The 26733-nt window shown below is 54.7% G+C and overlaps 1 protein-coding gene across 1 annotated transcript in view; it reads right to left on the bottom strand.

The window, feature by feature from the left end:
* Positions 1 to 26733, bottom strand: part of LOC132822639 (keratin-associated protein 5-1-like) — a 189506-nt gene that overhangs the window by 83330 nt on the left and 79443 nt on the right. The window lies entirely within an intron of this gene.

The raw sequence follows: 26733 nt of genomic DNA, 5'->3' as shown, positions 1-26733 counted from the left end.
CCTCTGTCCACACCCTGTATCCCTCTATCCACACCCTGTATCCCTCTATCCACAGCCTGTATCGCTCTGTCCACACTCTGTATCTCTCTGTCCACTCCCTGTATCCCTCTATTCACCCCCTGTATCCCTCTATGCCCACCTTGTATCCCTCTGTCACTACCCTGCATCCCTCCATCCACACCCTGTGTCCCTCTATTCACACCCTGTATACCTCTATCCACACCCTGTATCCCTCTATCCACACCCTGTATCCCTCCATCCACACCCTGTATCCCTCTGCCCACACCCTGTATCCATCTATCCACACCCTGTATCTCACCATCCACACCCTGTATCCCTCTATTCACACTCTGTAACCCTCTCCCCACACCCTGTATCCCTCGGTCCACACCCTGTATCCATCTATCTACACCCTGTATCTCTCCATCCACACCCTGTATCCCTCTATCCACACCCTGTATCCCTCTATCCACAGCCTGTATCGCTCCGTCCACACTCTGTATCCCTCGGTCCACTCCCTGTATCCCGCTGTTCACACCCTGTATCCCTCTATCCACACGCTGTATCCCTCTGTGAATACCCTGCATCCCTCTGTCCACACCCTGAATCCCTCTGTCCACACCCTGTATCCCTCAGTCCACACCCTGTATCCCTCTGTCCACACCCTGTATCGCTCTGTCCACACCCTGTATTCCTCTGTCCACAGCCTGTATCCCTCTAACCACACCCTGTATCCCTCTATCCACACCCAGAATCCCTCGGTCCACACCCTGTATCTCTCGGTCTACACCCTGTATCCCTCTATCCACACCCTGTATCCCTCTGTCCACACGCTGTATCCCTCTGTCCACACCCTGTATCCCTCCATCCACACCCTGAATCCCTCTATCCACACCCTGTATCCCTCTATCCACACCCTGTATCCCTCCATCCACAACCTGCATCCCTCTGTACACACCCTGTATCCCTCTGTACACACCCTGTATCCCTCTATCCACACCCAGTATCCCTCTGTCCATACCCTGCATCCCTCCATACACACCCTGTATCCCTCCATCCACACCCTATATCCCTCTATCCACACCCTGTATCCCTCTGTCCACACCCTGTATCCCTCGGTCCACACCCTGTATCCCTCGGTCCACACCCTGTATCACTCTATCCACACCCAGCATCCCTCTGTCCACACCCTGTATCCCTCTGTCCACACCCTTCATCCCTCCATCCACACCCTGCATCCCTCCATCCACACCCTGTATCCCTCTGTCCACAACCTGTATCCCTCTATCCACAGCCTGAATCCCTCTGTCCACACCCTGTATCCCTCCATCCACACGCTGTATCCCTCTATACACACCCTGTATCCCTCTGTCCACAATCTGTATCCCTCGGTCCACTCCCTGTATCCCTCTGTTCACACCCTGTATCCCTCTATCCACACGCTGTATCCCTCTGTCAATACCCTTCATCCCTCTGTCCACACCCTGAATCCCTCTGTCCACACCCTGTATCCCTCTATCCACACCCTGTATCTCTCGGTCTACACCCTGTATCCCTCTATCCACACCCTGTATCCCTCTGTTCACACGCTGTATCCCTCTGTCCACACCCGGTATCCCTCCATCCACACCCTGCATCCCTCTATCCACACCCTGTATCCCTCTATCCACACCCTGTATCCCTCCATCCACAACCTGCATCCCTCTGTCCACACCCTGTATCCCTCTGTACATACCCTGTATCCCTCTATCCACACCCTGTATCCCTCTGTCCATACCCTGCATCCCTCCATACACACCCTGTATCCCTCCATCCACACCCTGTATCCCTCTATCCACACCCTGTATCCCTCTGTCCACGCCCTGTATCCCTCGGTCCACACCCTGTGTCACTCTATCCACTCCCTTAATCCCTCTATTCACACCCTGTACCCTCTATCCACACCCTGAATCCCTCTGTCCACACCCTGTATCCCTCTATCCACACCCTGTATCCCTCTATCCACAGCCTGTATCGCTCTGTCCACACTCTGTATCTCTCTGTTCACTCCCTGTATCCCTCTATTCACCCCCTGTATCCCTCTATGCCCACCTTGTATCCCTCTGTCAATACCCTGCATCCCTCCATCCACACCCTGTGTCCCTCTATTCACACCCTGTATACCTCTATCCACACCCTGTATCCCTCTATCCACACCCTGTATCCCTCCATCCACACCCTGTATCCCTCTGCCCACACCCTGTATCCATCTATCCACACCCTGTATCTCACCATCCACACCCTGTATCCCTCTATTCACACTCTGTAACCCTCTCCCCACACCCTGTATCCCTCGGTCCACACCCTGTATCCATCTATCTACACCCTGTATCTCTCCATCCACACCCTGTATCCCTCTATCCACACCCTGTATCCCTCTATCCACAGCCTGTATCGCTCTGTCCACACTCTGTATCCCTCGGTCCACTCCCTGTATCCCTCTGTTCACACCCTGTATCCCTCTATCCACACGCTGTATCCCTCTGTGAATACCCTGCATCCCTCTGTCCACACCCTGAATCCCTCTGTCCACACCCTGTATCCCTCTATCCACACCCTGTATCCCTCCATCCACACACTATATCTCTCGGTCCACACCCTGTATCCCTCTATCCACCCCCTGTATCCCTCTGTCCACACGCTGTATCCCTCTGTCCACACCCTGTATCCCTCCATCCACACCCTGTATCCCTCTATCCACACCCTGTATCCCTCTATCCACACCCTGTATCCCTCCATCCACACCCTGTATCCCTCTGCCCACACCCTGTATCCCTCTGTCCACACCCTGTATCCCTCTATCCACAGCCTGTATCCCTCTATTCACACTCTGTAACCCTCTCCCCACACCCTGTGTCCCTCGGTCCACACCGTGTATCCATCTATCCACACCCTGTATCTCTCCATCCACACCCTGTATCCCTCTATCCACACGCTGTATCCCTCTATCCACAGCCTGTATCGCTCTGTCCACACTCTGTATCCCTCGGTCCACTCCCTGTATCCCTCTGTTCACACCCTGTATCCCTCTATCCACACGCTGTATCCCTCTGTGAATACCCTGCATCCCTCTGTCCACACCCTGAATCCCTCTATCCACACCCTGTATCCCTCTATCCACACCCTGTATCCCTCCATCCACACACTATATCTCTCGGTCCACACCCTGTATCCCTCTATCCACCCCCTGTATCCCTCTGTCCACACGCTGTATCCCTCTGTCCACACCCTGTATCCCTCCATCCACACCCTGTATCCCTCTATCCACACCCTGTATCCCTCTATCCACACCCTGTATCCCTCCATCCACACCCTGTATCCCTCTGCCCACACCCTGTATCCCTCTGTCCACACCCTGTATCCCTCTATCCACAGCCTGTATCCCTCTATTCACACTCTGTAACCCTCTCCCCACACCCTGTGTCCCTCGGTCCACACCGTGTATCCATCTATCCACACCCTGTATCTCTCCATCCACACCCTGTATCCCTCTATCCACACGCTGTATCCCTCTATCCACAGCCTGTATCGCTGTGTCCACACTCTGTATCCCTCGGTCCACTCCCTGTATCCCTCTGTTCACACCCTGTATCCCTCTATCCACACGCTGTATCCCTCTATACACACCCTGTATCCCTCTGTCCACACCCTGTATCCCTCTATCCACACCCTGTATCCCTCAGTCCACACCCTGTATCCCTCGGTCCACACCCTGTATCACTCTATCCACACCCTGCATCCCTCTGTCCACACCCTGTATCCCTCTATCCACACCCTGTATCCCTCTGTCCATACCCTGTATCCCTCTATCCACACCCTGTATCCCTCCATCCACACCCTGTATCTCTCGGTCCACACCCTGTATCCCTCTATCCAACCCCTGTATCCCTCTGTCCACACCCTGTATCCCTCTGTCCACACCCTGTATCCCTCCATCCACACCCTGTATCCCTCTATCCACACCCTGTATCCCTCTATCCACACCCTGTATCCCTCCATCCACAACCTGCATCCCTCTGTCCACACCCTGTATCCATCTGTACACACCCTGTATCCCTCTATCCACACCCTGTATCCCTCTGTCCATACCCTGCACCCTCCATACACACCCTGTATCCCTCCATCCACACCCTGTATCCCTCTATCCACACCCTGTATCCCTCAGTCCACACCCTGTATCCCTCGGTCCACACCCTGTATCACTCTATCCACACCCTGCATCCCTCTGTCCACACCCTGTATCCCTCTATCCACACCCTGTATCCCTCTGTCCATACCCTGCACCCTCCATACACACCCTGTATCCCTCCATCCACACCCTGTATCCCTCTATCCACACCCTGTATCCCTCTGTCCACACCCTGTATACCTCGGTCCACACCCTGTATCACTCTATCCACACCCTGCATCCCTCTGTCCACACCCTGTATCCCTCTGTACACACCCTTCATCCCTCCATCCACACCCTACATCCCTCCATCCACACCCCGTATCCCTCAATCCACACCCTTCATCCCTCCATCCACACCCTACATCCCTCCATCCACACCCCGTATCCCTCTGTCCACACCCTGTATACCTCTATTCACACCCTGTATCCCTCTATGCCCACCCTGTATCCCTCTATCCACACCCTGTATCCCTCTATCCACACCCTGTATCCCTCTGAGCAAACCCTTCATCCCTCCATCCACACCCTGCATCCCTCCATCCACACCCTGTATCCCTCAATCCACACCCTGTATCCCTCCGTCCACACGCTGTATCCCTCTATACACACCCTGTATCCCTCTGTCCACACTCTGCATCTCTCTGTCCACACCCTGTATCCCTCCGTCCACACCCTGCATCCCTCCATCCACACCCTGTATCCCTCTGTCCACACCCTGAATCCCTCTATACACACCCTGTATCCCTCCATCCACACGCTGTATCACTCTCACAATACCCTGCATCCCTCTGTCCACACCCTGAATCCCTCTGTCCACACCCTGTATCCCGCTATCCACACCCTGTACCTCTCGGTCCACACCCTGTATCCCTCTATCCACCCCCTGTATCCCTCTGTCCACACCCTGTATCCCTCTGTCCACACCCTGTATCCCTCCATCCACACCCTGTATCCCTCTATCCACACCCTGTATCCCTCCATCCACACACTGTATCCCTCTGTCCACACCCTGTATCCCTCTATCCACAGCCTGTATCCCTCTATTCACACTCTGTAACCCTCTGCCCAACCCTGTATCCCTCGGTCCACACCCTGTATCCATCTATCCACACCCTGTATCTCTCCATCCACACCCTGTATCCCTCTGTCCACACCCTGTATTCCTCTGCCCACAGCCTGTATCCCTCTATCCACAGCCTGTATCCCTCTATTCACACGCTGTAACCCTCTGTCCACACCCTGTATCCCTCGGTCCACACCCTGTATCCATCTAACCACACCCTGTATCTCTCCATCCACACCCTGTATCCCTCTGTCCACACCCTGTATTCCTCTGCCCACAGCCTGTATCCCTCTATCCACAGCCTGTATCCCTCTATTCACACTCTGTAACCCTCTGCCCACACTCTGTATCCCTCTGTCCACCCCCTGTATCCCTCTGTCCACATGCTGTATCCCTCTGTCCACACCCTGTATCCCTCGGTCCACACCCTGTATCCATCTATCCACACCCTGTATCTCTCCATCCACACGCTGTATCCATCTACCCACACCCTGTATTCCTCTGTCAATACCCTGCATCCCTCTGTCCACACCCTGAATCCCTCTGTCCACACCCTGTATCCCTCGGTCCACACCCTGTATCCCTCTATCCACACCCTGTATCCCTCTGTCCACACGCTGTATCCCTCTATCCACACCCTGTATCCCTCTGTCCACACCCTGTATCCCTCTATCCACACCCTGTATCCCTCTGTCCACACCCTTCATCCCTCCGTCCACACCCTGCATCCCTCCGTCCACACCCTGTATCCCTCTATACACACTCTGTAACCCTCTGTCCACACCCCGTATCCCTCTATCCACACCTTGCATCCCTCCTTCCACACCCTGTATCCCTCGGTCCACACCCGGTATCCCTCCATCCACACCCCGTATCCCTCTGTCTACACTCTGTATCTCTCAGTCCACTCCCTGTATCCCTCTATTCACACCCTGTATCCCTCTATGCCCACCCTGTATCCCTCTGTCAATACCCTGCATCCCTCCATCCACACCCTGTATCCCTCTATCCACACCCTGTATCCCTCTGTCCACACCCTTCATCCTTCCGTCCACACCCTGCATCCCTCCATCCACACCCTGTATTCCTCTATACACACTCTGTAACCCTCTGTCCACACACCGTATCCCTCTATCCACACCCTGCATCCCTCCTTCAACACCCTGTATCCCTCGGTCCACACCCTGTATCCCTCTATCCACACCCTGTATCCCTCTGTCTACACTCTGTATCTCTCTGTCCACTCCCTGTATCCCTCTATTCACACCCTGTATCCCTCTATGCCCACCCTGTATCCCTCTGTCAATACCCTGCATCCCTCCATCCACACCCTGTATCCCTCTATCCACACCCTGTATACCTCTATCCACACCCTGTATCCCTCTATCCACACCCTGTATCCCTCTATCCACACCCTGTATCCCGCTGTCCACACCCTGTATCCCTCGATCCACACCCTGTATCCCTCTATCCCCATCCTGCGTCCCGCTATCCACACCCTGTATCCGTCGATCCACACCCTGTATCCCTCTGTCCATACCCTGCATCCCTCCGTCCACACCCTGTATACCTGTATCCACACCCTGTATCCCTCTATCCACACCCTGTATCCCTCTGTCCACACCCTGTATCCCTCGGTCCACACGCTGTATCCCTCTATCCACACCCTGCATCCCTCTGTCCACACCCTGTATCCCTTTGTTCACACCCTTCATCCCTCCATCCACACTCTGTAACCCTCTGTCCACACCCTGTATCCCTCTGTCCACACCCTGTATCCCTCTATCCACACCATGTATCTCTCCATCCACACCCTGTATCTCTCTGTCCACACCCTGTATTCCTCTGTCCACAGCCTGTATCCCTCTATCCACACCCTGTATCCCTCTATCCACACCCTAAATCCCTCTGTCCACACCCTGTATACCTCTATCCACACCCTGTATCCCTCTATCCACAGCCTGTATCGCTCTGTCCACACTCTGTATCTCTCTGTCCACTCCCTGTATCCCTCTATTCACCCCCTGTATCCCTCTATGCCCACCTTGTATCCCTCTGTCAATACCCTGCATCCCTCCATCCACACCCTGTGTCCCTCTATTCACGCCCTGTATCCCTCTATCCACACCCTGTATCCCTCTGTGCACACCCTTCATCCCTCCATCCACACCCTTCATCCCTCCATCCGCAGGCTGCATCCCTCCATCCACACGCTGTATCCCTCTGTCCACTCACTGTATCCCTCTGTCCACTCCCTGTATCCCTCTGTTCACACCCTGAATCCCTCTATCCACACGCTGTATCCCTCTGTCAATAGCCTGCATCCCTCTGTCCACACCCTGACTCCCTCTGTCCACACCCTGTATCCCTCGATCCACACCCTGTATCCCTCGGTCCACACCCTGTATCCCTCTATCCACTCCCTGTATCCCTCTGTCCACACGCTGTATCCCTCTGACCACACCCTGTATCCCTCTATCCACACTCTGTAACCCTCTGTCCACACCCTGTATCCCTCTGTCCACACCCTGTATCCCTCTGTCCACACCCTGTATCGCTCTGTTCACACCCTGTATTCCTCTGTCCACAGCCTGTATCCCTCTAACCACACCCTGTATCCCTCTATCCACACCCAGAATCCCTCGGTCCACACCCTGTATCTCTCGGTCTACACCCTGTATCCCTCTATCCACACCCTGTATCCCTCTGTTCACACGCTGTATCCCTCTGTCCACACCCCGTATCCCTCCATCCACACCCTGAATCCCTCTATCCACACCCTGTATCCCTCTATCCACACCCTGTATCCCTCCATCCACAACCTGCATCCCTCTGTACACACCCTGTATCCCTCTGTACACACCCTGTATCCCTCTATCCACACCCAGTATCCCTCTGTCCATACCCTGCATCCCTCCATACACATCCTGTATCCCTCCATCCACACCCTATATCCCTCTATCCACACCCTGTATCCCTCTGTCCACACCCTGTATCCCTCGGTCCACACCCTGTATCACTCTATCCACACCCAGCATCCCTCTGTCCACACCCTGTATCCCTCTGTCCACACCCTTCATCCCTCCATCCACACCCTGCATCCCTCCATCCACACCCTGTATCCCTCTGTCCACAACCTGTATCCCTCTATCCACAGCCTGAATCCCTCTGTCCACATCCTGTATCCCTCCATCCACACGCTGTATCCCTCTATACACACCCTGTATCCCTCTGTCCACAATCTGTATCCCTCGGTCCACTCCCTGTATCCCTCTGTTCACACCCTGTATCCCTCTATCCACACGCTGTATCCCTCTGTCAATACCCTTCATCCCTCTGTCCACACCCTGAATCCCTCTGTCCACACCCTGTATCCCTCTATCCACACCCTGTATCTCTCGGTCTACACCCTGTATCCCTCTATCCACTCCCTGTATCCCTCTGTCCACACGCTGTATCCCTCTGTCCACACCCGGTATCCCTCCATCCACACCCTGCATCCCTCTATCCACACCCTGTATCCCTCTATCCACACCCTGTATCCCTCCATCCACAACCTGCATCCCTCTGTCCACACCCTGTATCCCTCTGTACATAACCTGTATCCCTCTATCCACACCCTGTATCCCTCTGTCCATACCCTGCATCCCTCCATACACACCCTGTATCCCTCCATCCACACCCTGTATCCCTCTATCCACACCCTGTATCCCTCTGTCCACGCCCTGTATCCCTCGGTCCACACCCTGTGTCACTCTATCCACTCCCTTAATCCCTCTATTCACACCCTGTACCCTCTATCCACACCCTGAATCCCTCTGTCCACACCCTGTATCCCTCTATCCACACCCTGTATCCCTCTATCCACAGCCTGTATCGCTCTGTCCACACTCTGTATCTCTCTGTCCACTCCCTGTATCCCTCTATTCACCCCCTGTATCCCTCTATGCCCACCTTGTATCCCTCTGTCAATACCCTGCATCCCTCCATCCACACCCTGTGTCCCTCTATTCACACCCTGTATACCTCTATCCACACCCTGTATCCCTCTATCCACACCCTGTATCCCTCCATCCACACCCTGTATCCCTCTGCCCACACCCTGTATCCATCTATCCACACCCTGTATCTCACCATCCACACCCTGTATCCCTCTATTCACACTCTGTAACCCTCTCCCCACACCCTGTATCCCTCGGTCCACACCCTGTATCCATCTATCTACACCCTGTATCTCTCCATCCACACCCTGTATCCCTCTATCCACAGCCTGTATCGCTCTGTCCACACTCTGTATCCCTCGGTCCACTCCCTGTATCCCTCTGTTCACACCCTGTATCCCTCTATCCACACGCTGTATCCCTCTGTGAATACCCTGCATCCCTCTGTCCACACCCTGAATCCCTCTGTCCACACCCTGTATCCCTCTATCCACACCCTGTATCCCTCCATCCACACACTATATCTCTCGGTCCACACCCTGTATCCCTCTATCCACACCCTGTATCCCTCTGTCCACACGCTGTATCCCTCTATCCACACCCTGTATCCCTCCATCCACACCCTGTATCCCTCTATCCACACCCTGTATCCCTCTATCCACACCCTGTATCCCTCTGCCCACACCCTGTATCCCTCTGTCCACACCCTGTATCCCTCCATCCACACCCTGTATCCCTCTATCCACACCCTGTATCCCTCCATCCACACCCTGTATCCCTCTGTCCACACCCTGTATCCCTCTGTCCACACCCTGTATCCCTCTATCCACAGCCTGTATCCCTCTATTCACACTCTGTAACCCTCTCCCCACACCCTGTGTCCCTCGGTCCACACCCTGTATCCATCTATCCACACCCTGTATCTCTCCATCCACACCCTGTATCCCTCTATCCACACGCTGTATCCCTCTATCCACAGCCTGTATCGCTCTGTCCACACTCTGTATCCCTCGGTCCACTCCCTGTATCCCTGTGTTCACACCCTGTATCCCTCTATCCACACGCTGTATCCCTCTATACACACCCTGTATCCCTCTGTCCACAATCTGTATCCCTCGGTCCACTCCCTGTATCCCTCTGTTCACACCCTGTATCCCTCTATCCACACGCTGTATCCCTCTGTCAATACCCTGCACCCTCTGTCCACACCCTGAATCCCTCTGTCCACACCCTGTATCCCTCTACCCAACCCCTGTATCCCTCTGTCCACACCCTGTATCCCTCTGTCCACACCCTGTATCCCTCCATCCACACCCTGTATCCCTCTATCCACACCCTGTATCCATCTATCCACACCCTGTATCCCTCGGTCCACACCCTGTATCACTCTATCCACACCCTGCATCCCTCTGTCCACACCCTGTATCCCTCTATCCACACCCTGTATCCCTCTGTCCATACACTGCACCCTCCATACACACCCTGTATCCCTCCATCCACACCCTGTATCCCTCTATCCACACCCTGTATCCCTCTGTCCACACCCTGTATACCTCGGTCCACACCCTGTATCACTCTATCCACACCCTGCATCCCTCTGTCCACACCCCGTATCCCTCTGTACACACCCTTCATCCCTCCATCCACACCCTACATCCCTCCATCCACACCCTGTATCCCTCTATCCACGCCCTATATCCCTCTATCCACACCCTGTATCCCTCTATGCCCACCCTGTATCCCTTGTCAATTACATGTTTCCCTCAATCCACACCCTGTATCCCTCTATCCACACCCTGTATCCCTCTATCCACACCCTGTATCCCTCTGAGCAAACCCTTCATCCCTCCATCCACACCCTGCATCCCTCCATCCACACCCTGTATCCCTCAATCCACACCCTGTATCCCTCCGTCCACACGCTGTATCCCTCTATACACACCCTGTATCCCTCTGTCCACACTCTGCATCTCTCTGTCCACACCCTGTATCCCTCTGTCCACACCCTGAATCCCTCTATCCACACCCTGTATCCCTTTGTGCACACCCTTCATTCCTCCATCCACACACTGCATCCCTCCATCCACACCCTGTATCCCTCTGTCCACACCCTGAATCCCTCTATACACACCCTGTATCCCTCCATCCACACGCTGTATCACTCTCACAATACCCTGCATCCCTCTGTCCACACCCTGAATCCCTCTGTCCACACCCTGTATCCCGCTATCCACACCCTGTACCTCTCGGTCCACACCCTGTATCCCTCTATCCACCCCCTGTATCCCTCTGTCCACACGCTGTATCCCTCTGTCCACACCCTGTATCCCTCCATCCACACCCTGTATCCCTCTATCCACACCCTGTATCCCTCCATCCACACACTGTATCCCTCTGTCCACACCCTGTATCCCTCTATCCACAGCCTGTATCCCTCTATTCACACTCTGTAACCCTCTGCCCAACCCTGTATCCCTCGGTCCACACTCTGTATCCATCTATCCACACCCTGTATCTCTCCATCCACACCCTGTATCCCTCTGTCCACACCCTGTATTCCTCTGCCCACAGCCTGTATCCCTCTATCCACAGCCTGTATCCCTCTATTCACACTCTGTAACCCTCTGCCCACACTCTGTATCCCTCTGTCCACGCCCTGTATCCCTCTGTCCACATGCTGTATCTCTCCATCCACACGCTGTATCCATCTACCCACACCCTGTATTCCTCTGTCAATACCCTGCATCCCTCTGTCCACACCCTGAATCCCTCTGTCCACACCCTGTATCCCTCTGTCCACACCCTGTATCCCTCCATCCACGCCCTGTATCCCTCTATCCACACCCTGTATCCCTCCATCCACACCCTGTATCCCTCTGTCCACACCCTGTATCCCTCTATCCACAGCCTGTATCCCTCTATTCACACTCTGTAACCCTCTGCCCAACCCTGTATCCCTCGGTCCACACCCTGTATCCATCTATCCACACCCTGTATCTCTCCATCCACACTCTGTATCCCTCTGTCCACGCCCTGTATCCCTCTGTCCACACCCTGTATCTCTCCATCCACAGCCTGTATCCCTCTATTCACACGCTGTAACCCTCTGTCCACACCCTGTATCCCTCGGTCCACACCCTGTATCCCTCTGTCCACACCCTGTATTCCTCTGCCCACAGCCTGTATCCCTCTATCCACAGCCTGTATCCCTCTATTCACACTCTGTAACCCTCTGTCCACACCCTGTATCCCTCTGCCCACACTCTGTATCCCTCTGTCCACCCCCTGTATCCCTCTGTCCACATGCTGTATCCCTCTGTCCACACCCTGTATCCCTCGGTCCACACCCTGTATCCATCTATCCACACCCTGTATCTCTCCATCCACACGCTGTATCCATCTACCCACACCCTGTATTCCTCTGTCAATACCCTGCATCCCTCTGTCCACACCCTGAATCCCTCTGTCCACACCCTGTATCCCTCGGTCCACACCCTGTATCCCTCTATCCACACCCTGTATCCCTCTGTCCACACGCTGTATCCCTCTATCCACACCCTGTATCCCTCTGTGCACACCCTGTATCCCTCTATCCACACCCTGTATCCCTCAGTCCACACCCTTCATCCCTCCGTCCACACCCTGCATCCCTCCATCCACACCCTGTATCCCTCTATACACACTCTGTAACCCTCTGTCCACACCCCGTATCCCTCTATCCACACCTTGCATCCCTCCTTCCACACCCTGTATCCCTCGGTCCACACCCGGTATCCCTCTATCCACACCCCGTATCCCTCTGTCTACACTCTGTATCTCTCTGTCCACTCCCTGTATCCCTCTATTCACACCCTGTATCCCTCTATGCCCACCCTGTATCCCTCTGTCAATACCCTGCATCCCTCCATCCACACCCTGTATCCCTCTATCCACACCCTGTATCCCTCTGTCCACACCCTTCATCCTTCCGTCCACACCCTGCATCCCTCCATCCACACCCTGTATCCCTCTATACACACTCTGTAACCCTCTGTCCACACACCGTATCCCTCTATCCACACCCTGCATCCCTCCTTCCACACCCTGTATCCCTCGGTCCACACCCTGTATCCCTCTATCCACACCCTGTATCCCTCTGTCTACACTCTGTATCTCTCTGTCCACTCCCTGTATCCCTCTATTCACACCCTGTATCCCTCTATGCCCACCCTGTATCCCTCTGTCAATACCCTGCATCCCTCCATCCACACCCTGTATCCCTCTATCCACACCCTGTATCCCTCTATCCACACCCTGTATCCCTCTGTGCACACCCTTCATCCCTCCATCCACACCCTGCATCCCTCCATCCACACCCTGTATCCCTCTATCCACACCCTGTATCCCTCTGTCCACACGCTGTATCCCTCTATACACACCCTGTATCCCTCTGTCCACTCCCTGTATCCCTCTGTACACACTTGTATCCCTCTATCCACACGCTGTATCCCTCTGTCAATACCCTGTATCCCTCTATCCACACCCTATATCCCTCTATCCACACCCTGTATCTCTCCATCCACACCCAGTATCCCTCTGTCCACACCCTGTATTCCTCACTCCACAGCCTGTATCCCTCTATCCACACCCTGTATCCCTCTATTCACACCCTGAATCCCTCTGTCCACACCCTGTATACTTCTATCCACACCCTGTATCGCTCTATCCACAGCCTGTATCGCTCTGTCCACACTCTGTATCCCTCTGTCCACTCCCTGTATCCCTCTATTCACACCCAGTATCCCTCTATGCCCACCCTGTATCCCTCTATCCACACCCTGTATCACTCTGTCCTCACCCTGTATCCCTCTGTCCAAACCCTTCATCCCTCCATCCACACCCTGCAGCCCTCCATCCACACCCTGTATCCCTCTATCCACACTCTGTAACCCTCTGTCCACACACTGTATCCCTCTATCCACACCCTGCATCTCTCCATCCACACCCTGTATCCCTCTGTCCACACCCTGTATCCCTCGATCCACACCCGGCATCCCTCCATCCACACCCTGAATCCCTCTGTCCACACCCTGTATCCCTCTATCCACACCCTGTATCCCTCTATCCACACCCTGTATCCCTCTGTGCACACCCTTCATCCCTCCATCCACACCCTGCATCCCTCCATCCACAGCCTGTATTCCTCCATCCAAACCCTGTATCCCTCTGTCCACATGCTGTATCCCTCTATACACACCCTGTATCCCTCTGTCCACACTCTGTATCCCTCTGTCCACTCCCTGTAACCCTCTGTTCACACCCTGTATCCCTCTATCCACAGCCTGTATCCCTCTGTCAATACCCTGCATCCCTCTGTCCACACCCTGAATCCCTCTGTCCACACCCTGTATCCCTCGGTCCACACCCTGTATCCTTCTACCCACCGCCTGTATGCCTCTCTCCACACGCTGTATCCCTCTATCCACACCCAGTATCCCTCTGTCCACACCCTGTATCCCTCCATCCACACCCTGTATCCCTCTGTCCACACACTTCATCCCTCCATCCACACCCTGCATCCTTCCATCCACACCCTGCATCTCTCCATCCACACCCTGTATCACTCTGTCCACACCCTGTATCCCTCTATCCACACCCTGTATCATTCCATCCACACCCTGTATCCCTCCATCCACACCCGGCATCCCTCCATCCACACTCTGTATCCCTCGGTCCACACCCTGTATCCCTCTATCCAACCCCTGTATCCCTCTGTCCACACTCTGTTTCTCTCTGTCCACTCCCTGTATCCCTCTATTCACACCCTGTATCCCTCTGTACACACCCTGTATCCCTCTATCCACACCCTGTATCCCTCTGTCCACACCCTGTATCCCTCTGTACACACCCTGTATCCCTCTATCCACACCCTGTATCCCTCTGTCCATACCCTGCATCCCTCCGTCCACACCCTGTATCCCTCCATCCACACCCTGTATCCCTCTATCCACACCCTGTATCCCTCTGTCCACACCCCGTATCCCTCGGTCCACACCCTGTATCACTCTATCCACACCCTTCAACCCTCTGTCCACACCCTGTATCCCACTGTCCACACCCTTCATCCCTCCATCCACAACCTGCATACAACCATCCACACCCCGTATCCCTCTATCCACACCCTGTATCCCTCTATCCACACCCTGTATCCCTCTGTGCACACCCTTCATCCCTCCATCCACACCCTGCATCCCTCCATCCACAGCCTGTATTCCTCCATCCAAACCCTGTATCCCTCTGTCCACATGCTGTATCCCTCTATACACACCCTGTATCCCGCTGTCCACACTCTGTATCCCTCTGTCCACTCCCTGTAACCCTCTGTTCACACCCTGTATCCCTCTATCCACAGCCTGTATCCCTCTGTCAATACCCTGCATCCCTCTGTCCACACCCTGAATCCCTCTGTCCACACCCTGTATCCCTCGGTCCACACCCTGTATCCTTCTACCCACCGCCTGTATGCCTCTCTCCACACGCTGTATCCCTCTATCCACACCCAGTATCCCTCTGTCCACACCCTGTATCCCTCCATCCACACCCTGTATCCCTCTGTCCACACACTTCATCCCTCCATCCACACCCTGCATCCTTCCATCCACACCCTGCATCTCTCCATCCACACCCTGTATCCCTCTGTCCACACCCTGTATCCCTCTATCCACACCCTGTATCATTCCATCCACACCCTGTATCCCTCCATCCACACCCGGCATCCCTCCATCCACACTCTGTATCCCTCGGTCCACACCCTGAATCCCTCTATCCAACCCCTGTATCCCTCTGTCCACACTCTGTTTCTCTCTGTCCACTCCCTGTATCCCTCTATTCACACCCTGTATCCATCTGTGCCCACCCTGTATCCCTCTGTCAATACCCTGCATCCCTCCATCCACACCCTGTATCCCTCTATCCACACCCTGTATCCCTCCATCCACACCCTGCATCCCTCCATGCACACCCTGCATCCCTCCATACACACCCTGTATCCCTCTGTCCACACTCTGTATCCCTCTGTCCACTCCCTGTATCCCTCTGTTCACACCCTGTATCCCACTATCCACACGCTGTATCCCTTTGTCAATACCCTGCATCCCTCTGTCCACACCCTGAATCCCTCTGTCCACACCCTGAATCCCTCTATCCACACCCTGTATCTCTCGGTCCACACCCTGTATCTCTCTATCACACCCTGTATCCCTCTGTCCACACGCTGTATCCCTCTGTCCACACCCTGTATCCCTCCGTCCACACCCAGTATCCCTCTATCCACACCCTGTATCTCTCCAAACACACCCTGTATCCCTCCATCCAAAACTGCATCCCTCTGTCCACACCCTGTATCCCTCTGTACACACCCTGTATCCCTCTATCCACACCCTGTATCCCTCTGTCCATACCATGCATCCCTCCGTCCACACCCTGTATCCCTCCATCCACACCCTGTATCCCTCTATCCACACCCTGTATCCCTCTGTCCACACCCTGTATCCCTCTGTACACACCCTGTATCCCTCTATCCACACCCTGTATCCCTCTGTCCACACCCTGCATCCCTCCGTCCACACCCTGTATCCCTCCATCCACACCCTGTATCCCTCTATCCACACCCTGTATCCCTCTGTCCACACCCCGTATCCCTCGGTCCACACCCTGTATCACTCTATCCACACCCTTCAACCCTCTGTCCACACCCTGTATCCCACTGTCCACACCCTTCATCCCTCCATCCACAACCTGCATACAACCATCCACACCCCGTATCCCTCTGTTCACACCCTGTATCCCTCTGTCCACACCCTGTATCCCTCTGTCCACACCCTGTACCCTCTATCCACACCCTGAATCCCTCTATTCACACCCTGTACCCTCTATCCACACCCTGAATCCCTCTGTCCACACCCTGTATCCCTCTATCCACACCCTGTATCCCTCTGTCCACACGCTGTATCCCTCTGTCCACACCCTGTATCCCTCTGTCCACACTCTGTATCCCTCGGTCCACACCCTGTATCCCTCTGTCCACACCCTGTATCCCTCGATCCACACCCTGTATCATTCCATCCACACCCTGTATCCCTCCATCCACACCCGGCATCCCTCCATCCACACCCTGTATCCCTCGGTCCACACCCTGTATCTCTCTGTCCACTCCCTGTATCCCGCTATTCACACCCTGTATCCATCTATGCCCACCCTGTATCCCTCTGTCAATACCCTGCATCCCTCCATCCACACCCTGTATCCCTCTATCCACACCCTGTATCCCTCTATCCACACCCTGTATCCCTCTGTGCACACCCTTCATCCCTCCATCCACACCCTGCATCCCTCTGTCCATACCCTGCATCCCTCCGTCCACACCCTGTATCCCTCCATCCACACCCTGTATCACTCTATCTACACCCTTCAACCCTCTGTCCACACCCTGTATCCCTCTGTCCACACCCTGTATCGCTCTATCCACAGCCTGTATCGCTCTGTCCACACTCTGTATCCCTCTGTCCACTCCCTGTATCCCTCTATTCACACCCTGTATCCCTCTATGCCCACCCTGTATCCCTCTATCCACACCCTGTATCACTCTGTCCTCACCCTGTATCCCTCTATCCACACCCTGTATCCCTCTGTCCAAACCCTTCATCCCTCCATCCACACCCTGCAGCCCTCCATCCACACCCTGTATCCCTCTATCCACACTCTGTAACCCTCTGTCCACACACTGTATCCCTCTATCCACACCCTGCATCTCTCCATCCACACCCTGTATCCCTCTGTCCACACCCTGTATCCCTCGATCCACACCCGGCATCCCTCCATCCACACCCTGAATCCCTCTGTCCACACCCTGTATCCCTCTATCCACACCTTGTATCCCTCTATCCACACCCTGTATCCCTCTGTGCACACCCTTCATCCCTCCATCCACACCCTGCATCCCTCCATCCACAGCCTGTATTCCTCCATCCAAACCCTGTATCCCTCTGTCCACACCCTGTATCCCTCTATACACACCCTGTATCCCGCTGTCCACACTCTGTATCCCTCTGTCCACTCCCTGTAACCCTCTGTTCACACCCTGTATCCCTCTATCCACAGCCTGTATCCCTCTGTCAATACCCTGCATCCCTCTGTCCACACCCTGAATCCCTCTGTCCACACCCTGTATCCCTCGGTCCACACCCTGTATCCTTCTACCCACCGCCTGTATGCCTCTCTCCACACGCTGTATCCCTCTATCCACACCCAGTATCCCTCTGTCCACACCCTGTATCCCTCCATCCACACCCTGTATCCCTCTGTCCACACACTTCATCCCTCCATCCACACCCTGCATCCTTCCATCCACACCCTGCATCTCTCCATCCACACCCTGTATCACTCTGTCCACACCCTGTATCCCTCTATCCACACCCTGTATCATTCCATCCACACCCTGTATCCCTCCATCCACACCCGGCATCCCTCCATCCACACTCTGTATCCCTCGGTCCACACCCTGTATCCCTCTATCCAACCCCTGTATCCCTCTGTCCACACTCTGTTTCTCTCTGTCCACTCCCTGTATCCCTCTATTCACACCCTGTATCCATCTGTGCCCACCCTGTATCCCTCTGTCAATACCCTGCATCCCTCCATCCACACCCTGTATCCCTCTATCCACACCCTGTATCCCTCCATCCACACCCTGCATCCCTCCATCCACACCCTGCATCCCTCCATACACACCCTGTATCCCTCTGTCCACACTCTGTATCCCTCTGTCCACTCCCTGTATCCCTCTGTTCACACCCTGTATCCCACTATCCACACGCTGTATCCCTTTGTCAATACCCTGCATCCCTCTGTCCACACCCTGAATCCCTCTGTCCACACCCTGAATCCCTCTATCCACACCCTGTATCTCTCGGTCCACACCCTGTATCCCTCTATCACACCCTGTATCCCTCTGTCCACACGCTGTATCCCTCTGTCCACACCCTGTATCCCTCCGTCCACACCCAGTATCCCTCTATCCACACCCTGTATCTCTCCATCCACACCCTGTATCCCTCCATCCAAAACTGCATCCCTCTGTCCACACCCTGTATCCCTCTGTACACACCCTGTATCCCTCTATCCACACCCTGTATCCCTCTGTCCATACCCTGCATCCCTCCGTCCACACCCTGTATCCCTCCATCCACACCCTGTATCCCTCTATCCACACCCTGTATCCCTCTGTCCACACCCTGTATCCCTCTGTACACACCCTGTATCCCTCTATCCACACCCTGTATCCCTCTGTCCATACCCTGCATCCCTCCATCCACACCCTGTATCCCTCCATCCACACCCTGTATCCCTCTATCCACACCCTGTATCCCTCTGTCCACACCCTGTATCCCTCGGTCCACACCCTGTATCACTCTATCCACACCCTTCAACCCTCTGTCCACACCCTGTATCCCACTGTCCACACCCTTCATCCCTCCATCCACAACCTGCATACAACCATCCACACCCCGTATCCCTCTATCCACACCTTGTATCCCTCTATCCACACCCTGTATCCCTCTGTGCACACCCTTCATCCCTCCATCCACACCCTGCATCCCTCCATCCACAGCCTGTATTCCTCCATCCAAACCCTGTATCCCTCTGTCCACATGCTGTATCCCTCTATACACACCCTGTATCCCGCTGTCCACACTCTGTATCCCTCTGTCCACTCCCTGTAACCCTCTGTTCACACCCTGTATCCCTCTATCCACAGCCTGTATCCCTCTGTCAATACCCTGCATCCCTCTGTCCACACCCTGAATCCCTCTGTCCACACCCTGTATCCCTCGGTCCACACCCTGTATCCTTCTACCCACCGCCTGTATGCCTCTCTCCACACGCTGTATCCCTCTATCCACACCCAGTATCCCTCTGTCCACACCCTGTATCCCTCCATCCACACCCTGTATCCCTCTGTCCACACACTTCATCCCTCCATCCACACCCTGCATCCTTCCATCCACACCCTGCATCTCTCCATCCACACCCTGTATCACTCTGTCCACACCCTGTATCCCTCTATCCACACCCTGTATCATTCCATCCACACCCTGTATCCCTCCATCCACACCCGGCATCCCTCCATCCACACTCTGTATCCCTCGGTCCACACCCTGTATCCCTCTATCCAACCCCTGTATCCCTCTGTCCACACTCTGTTTCTCTCTGTCCACTCCCTGTATCCCTCTATTCACACCCTGTATCCATCTGTGCCCACCCTGTATCCCTCTGTCAATACCCTGCATCCCTCCATCCACACCCTGTATCCCTCTATCCACACCCTGTATCCCTCCATCCACACCCTGCATCCCTCCATCCACACCCTGCATCCCTCCATACACACCCTGTATCCCTCTGTCCACACTCTGTATCCCTCTGTCCACTCCCTGTATCCCTCTGTTCACACCCTGTATCCCACTATCCACACGCTGTATCCCTTTGTCAATACCCTGCATCCCTCTGTCCACACCCTGAATCCCTCTGTCCACACCCTGAATCCCTCTATCCACACCCTGTATCTCTCGGTCCACACCCTGTATCCCTCTATCACACCCTGTATCCCTCTGTCCACACGCTGTATCCCTCTGTCCACACCCTGTATCCCTCCGTCCACACCCAGTATCCCTCTATCCACACCCTGTATCTCTCCATCCACACCCTGTATCCCTCCATCCAAAACTGCATCCCTCTGTCCACACCCTGTATCCCTCTGTACACACCCTGTATCCCTCTATCCACACCCTGTATCCCTCTGTCCACACCCTGCATCCCTCCGTCCACACCCTGTATCCCTCCATCCACACCCTGTATCCCTCTATCCACACCCTGTATCCCTCTGTCCACACCCTGTATCCCTCTGTACACACCCTGTATCCCTCTATCCACACCCTGTATCCCTCTGTCCATACCCTGCATCCCTCCGTCCACACCCTGTATCCCTCCATCCACACCCTGTATCCCTCTATCCACACCCTGTATCCCTCTGTCCACACCCCGTATCCCTCGGTCCACACCCTGTATCACTCTATCCACACCCTTCAACCCTCTGTCCACACCCTGTATCCCACTGTCCACACCCTTCATCCCTCCATCCACAACCTGCATACAACCATCCACACCCCGTATCCCTCTGTTCACACCCTGTATCCCTCTGTCCACACCCTGTATCCCTCTGTCCACACCCTGTACCCTCTATCCACACCCTGAATCCCTCTATTCACACCCTGTACCCTCTATCCACACCCTGAATCCCTCTGTCCACACCCTGTATCCCTCTATCCACACCCTGTATCCCTCTGTCCACACGCTGTATCCCTCTGTCCACACCCTGTATCCCTCTGTCCACACTCTGTATCCCTCGGTCCACACCCTGTATCCCTCTGTCCACACCCTGTATCCCTCGATCCACACCCTGTATCATTCCATCCACACCCTGTATCCCTCCATCCACACCCGGCATCCCTCCATCCACACCCTGTATCCCTCGGTCCACACCCTGTATCTCTCTGTCCACTCCCTGTATCCCGCTATTCACACCCTGTATCCATCTATGCCCACCCTGTATCCCTCTGTCAATACCCTGCATCCCTCCATCCACACCCTGTATCCCTCTATCCACACCCTGTATCCCTCTATCCACACCCTGTATCCCTCTGTGCACACCCTTCATCCCTCCATCCACACCCTGCATCCCTCTGTCCATACCCTGCATCCCTCCGTCCACACCCTGTATCCCTCCATCCACACCCTGTATCACTCTATCTACACCCTTCAACCCTCTGTCCACACCCTGTATCCCTCTGTCCACACCCTTCATCCCTCCATCCACAACCTGCATCCCACCATCCACACCCTGTATCCCTCTGTCCACACCCTTCATCCCTCCATCCACAACCTGCATCCCACCATCCACACCCCGTATCCCTCTGTCCACAGCCTGTATCCCTCCATCCACTCCCTGTATCCCTCTGTCCACACCCTGTACCCTCTATCCACACCCTGAATCCCTCTGTCCACACCCTGTATCCCTCTATCCACAGCCTGTATCGCTCTGTCCACACTCTGTATCTCACTGTCCACTCCCTGTATCCCTCCATCCACACCCTGTATCCCTCTATCCACACCCTGTATCCCGCTGAGCACACCCTTCATACCTCCATCCACACCCTGTATCCCTCTATCCACACCCTGTATCCCTCTATCCACACCCTGTATCCCTCTGAGTACACCCTTCATCCCTCCATCCAAACCCTGCATCCCTCCATCCACACCGTGCATCCCTCCATCCACACCCTGTATCCCTCTATCCACACCCTGTATCCCTCCGTCCATACGCTGTATCCCTCTATACACAACCTGTATCCCTCTGTTCACACCCTGTATCCCTCTATCCACACGCTGTATCCCTCTGTCAATAGCCTGCATCCCTCTGTCCACACCCTGAATCCCTCTATCCACACCCTCTATCTCTCGGTCCACACCCTGTATCCCAATATCCACCCCCTGTATCCATCTGTCCACACGCTGTATCCCTCTGTACATACCCTGCACCCCTCCGTCCACACCCTGTATCCCTCCATCCACACCCTGTATCCCTCTATCCACAACCTGCATCCCTCTATCCACACCCTGGATCCCTCTATCCACACCCTGGATCCCTATATCCACACCCTGTATCCCTCTGAGCACACCCTTCATCCCTCCATCCAAACCCTGCATCCCTCCATCCACACCCTGCATCCCTCCATCCAAACCCTGCATCCCTCCATCCACACCCTGCATCCCTCCATCCACACCCTGTATCCCTCTATCCACACCCTGTATCCCTCCGTCCATACGCTGTATCCCTCTGTTCACACCCTGTATGCCTCCATCCACACGCTGTATCACTCTGTCAATGCCCTGCATCCCTCTGTCCACACCCTGAATCCCTCTGTCCACACCCTGTATCCCTCTATCCACACCCTGTATCTCTCGGTCCACACCCTGTATCCCAATATCCACCCCCTGTATCCATCTGTCCACACGCTGTATCCCTCTGTACATACCCTGCATCCCTCTGTCCACACCCTGTATCCCTCCATCCACACCCTGTATCCCTCTATCCACAACCTGCATCCCTCTGTACACACCCTGTATCCCTCTATCCACACCCTGTATCCCTCTGTCCATACCCTGCATCCCTCCGTCCACACCCTGTATCCCACCATCCACACCCTGTATCCATCAATCCACACCCTGTATCCCTCTGTCCACAACCTGTATCACTCGGTCCACACGCTGTACCCCTCTATCCACACCCTGCATCCCTTTGTGCACACCCTGTATCCCTCTGTCCACACCCTTCATCCCTCCATCCACACTCTGTAAACCTCTGACCACACCCTGTATCCCTCTGTCCACACCCTGTATCCCTCTATCCACACCCTGTATCTCTCCATCCACACCCTGTATCGCTCTGTCCACACCCTGTATTCCTCTGTCCACAGCCTGTATCCCTCTATCCACACCCTGTATCCCTCTATCCACACCCTAAATCCCTCTGTCCACACCCTGTATCCCTCTGTCCACACCCTGTATCCCTCTATCCACACCCTGTATCTCTCCATCCACACCCTGTATCTCTCTGTCCACACCCTGTATCCCTCTATCCACACCCTGTATCCCTCTGTCCATACCCTGCATCCCTCCATCCACACCCTGTATCCCTCCATCCACACCCTGTATCCATCTATCCACACCCTGTATCCCTCTGTCCACAACCTGTATCACTCGGTCCACACGCTGTATCCCTCTATCCACACCCTGCATCCCTTTGTGCACACCCTGTATCCCTCTGTCCACACCCTTCATCCCTCCATCCACACTCTGTAAACCTCTGACCACACCCTGTATCCCTCTGTCCACACCCTGTATCCCTCTATCCACACCCTGTATCTCTCCATCCACACCCTGTATCGCTCTGTCCACACCCTGTATTCCTCTGTCCACAGCCTGTATCCCTCTATCCACACCCTGTATCCCTCTATCCACACCCTAAATCCCTCTGTCCACACCCTGTATCCCTCTATCCACACCCTGTATCCCTCTATCCACAGCCTGTATCACTCTGTCCACACTCTGTATCTCTCTGTCCACTCCCTGTATCCCTCTATTCACACCCTGGATCCCTCTATGCCCACCCTGTATCCCTCTGTCAATACCCGGCATCATTCCATCCACACCCTGTATCCCTCTGTCCACACCCTGTATCCCTCTATCCACACCCTGTAACCCTCTGTCCACAAGCTGTATCCCTCTGTCCACACGCTGTATCCCTCTGTCCACTCCCTGTATCCCTCTGTCCACTCCCTGTATCCATCTGTTCAAACCCTGTATCCCTCTATCCACACGTTGTATCCCTCTGTCAATACCCTACATCCCTCTGTCCACACCTTGAATCCCTCTGCCCACACCCTGAATCCCTCTGCCCACACCCTGTATCCCTCTATCCACACCCTGTATCCCACTATCCACACCCGTATCCCTCTATCCACTCCCTGTATCCCTCTGTCCACACGCTGTATCCCTCTGTCCACACCCTGTATCCCTCCATCCACACCCTGTATCACTCTATCCACACCCTGGATCACTCTGTCCACACCCTGTATCCCTCTATCCCCAGCCTGCGTCCCGCTATCCACACCCTGTATCCCTCTATCCACAACCTGTATCCCTCTATCCACACTTTGTAACCCTCTGTCCACACCCTGTATCCCTCTGTCCACACCCTGTATCCCTCTATCCACACACTGTATCGCTCTGTCCACATCCTGTATTCCTCTGTCCACAGCCTGTATGCCGCTAACCACACCCTGTATCCCTCTATCCACACCCTGAATACCTCGGTCCACACCCTGTATACCTCTATCCACACCCTATATCCCTCTATCCACAGCCTGTATCGCTCTGTCCACACTCTGTATCTCTCTGTCCACACCCTGTATCCCTCTATTCATACCCGGTACCCCTCTATGCCCACCCTGTATCCCTCTGTCAATACCCTGCATCCCTCCATCCACACCCTGTGTCCCTCTATCCACACCCTGTATCCCTCTGTCCACACGCTGTATCCCTCTATACACATACTGTATCCCTCTGTCCACTCCCTGTATCACTCTGTCCACTACCTGTATCCCTGGATCCACACCCTGTATCCCTCTATCCACACTCTGTAATCCTCTGTCCACACCCTGTATCCCTCTGTCCACACCCTGTATCCCTCTAACCACACCCTGTATCCCTCTATCCACACCCTGAATCCCTCTGTCCACACCCTGTATACCTCTATCCACACCCTGTATCCCTCTATCCACAGCCTGTATCGCTCTGTCCACACTCTGTATCTCTCTGTCCACTCCCTGTATCCCTCTATTCACCCCCGGTATCCCTCTATGCCCACCCTGTATCCCTCTGTCAATACCCTGCATCCCTACATCCACATCATGTATCCCTCTATCCACACCCTGTATCCCTCTATCCACACCCTGTATCCCTCTGTGCACACCCTTCATTCCTCCATCCACACCCTGCATCCCTCCATCCACACCCTGCATCCCACCATCCACACCCTGTATCCCTCTATCCACACCCTGTATCCCTCTGTCCACACGCTGTATCCCTCTATACACACCCTGAATCCCTCTGTCCACACTCTGCATCCCTCCATCCACACCCTGTATCCCACTGTCCACATCCTTCATCCCTCCATCCACACCCGGCATCCCTCCATCCACACCCCGTATCACTCTGTTCACACCCTGTATCCCTCCATCCACACCCTGTATCCCTCTGTCCACACCCTGTATACCTCTATCCACACACTGTATCTCTCTATCCACTCCCTTAAACCCTCTATTCACACCCTGTACCCTCTATCCACACCCTGAATCCCTCTGTCCACACACTGTATCCCTCTATCCACAACCTGTATCCCTCTGTCCACAGCCTGTATCGCTCTGTACACACTCTGTATCTCTGTCCACTCCCTGTATCCCTCTATTCACAAACTGTATCCCTATATGCCCACCCTGTATCCCTCTGTCAATAACTTGCATCCCTCCATCCACACCCTGTATCCCTCTATCCACACCCTGTATCCCTCTATCCACACCCTGTATCCCCCTGACCACACCTTTCATCCCTCCATCCACACCCTGCATCCCTCCATCCACACCCTGCATCCCTCCATCCACACGCTGTATCACTCTGTCAGTACCCTGCATCCCTCTGTCCACACCTTGAATCCCTCTGTCGACACCCTGTATCCCTCTATCCACACCCTGTATCTCTCGGTCCACCTCCTGTATCCCTCTATCCACCCCCTGTATCCCTCTGTCCACACGCTGTATCCCTCTGTCCACACCCTGTATCCCTCCATCCACACCCTGTATCCCTCT

The sequence above is a fragment of the Hemiscyllium ocellatum genome, chromosome 15 (genome assembly GCF_020745735.1).
Source record: "Hemiscyllium ocellatum isolate sHemOce1 chromosome 15, sHemOce1.pat.X.cur, whole genome shotgun sequence".
Taxonomy (NCBI): Eukaryota; Metazoa; Chordata; class Chondrichthyes; order Orectolobiformes; family Hemiscylliidae; genus Hemiscyllium; species Hemiscyllium ocellatum.
Note: the sequence above shows the minus strand (reverse complement) of the source record. Positions and strands in the feature narration are given on the sequence as shown.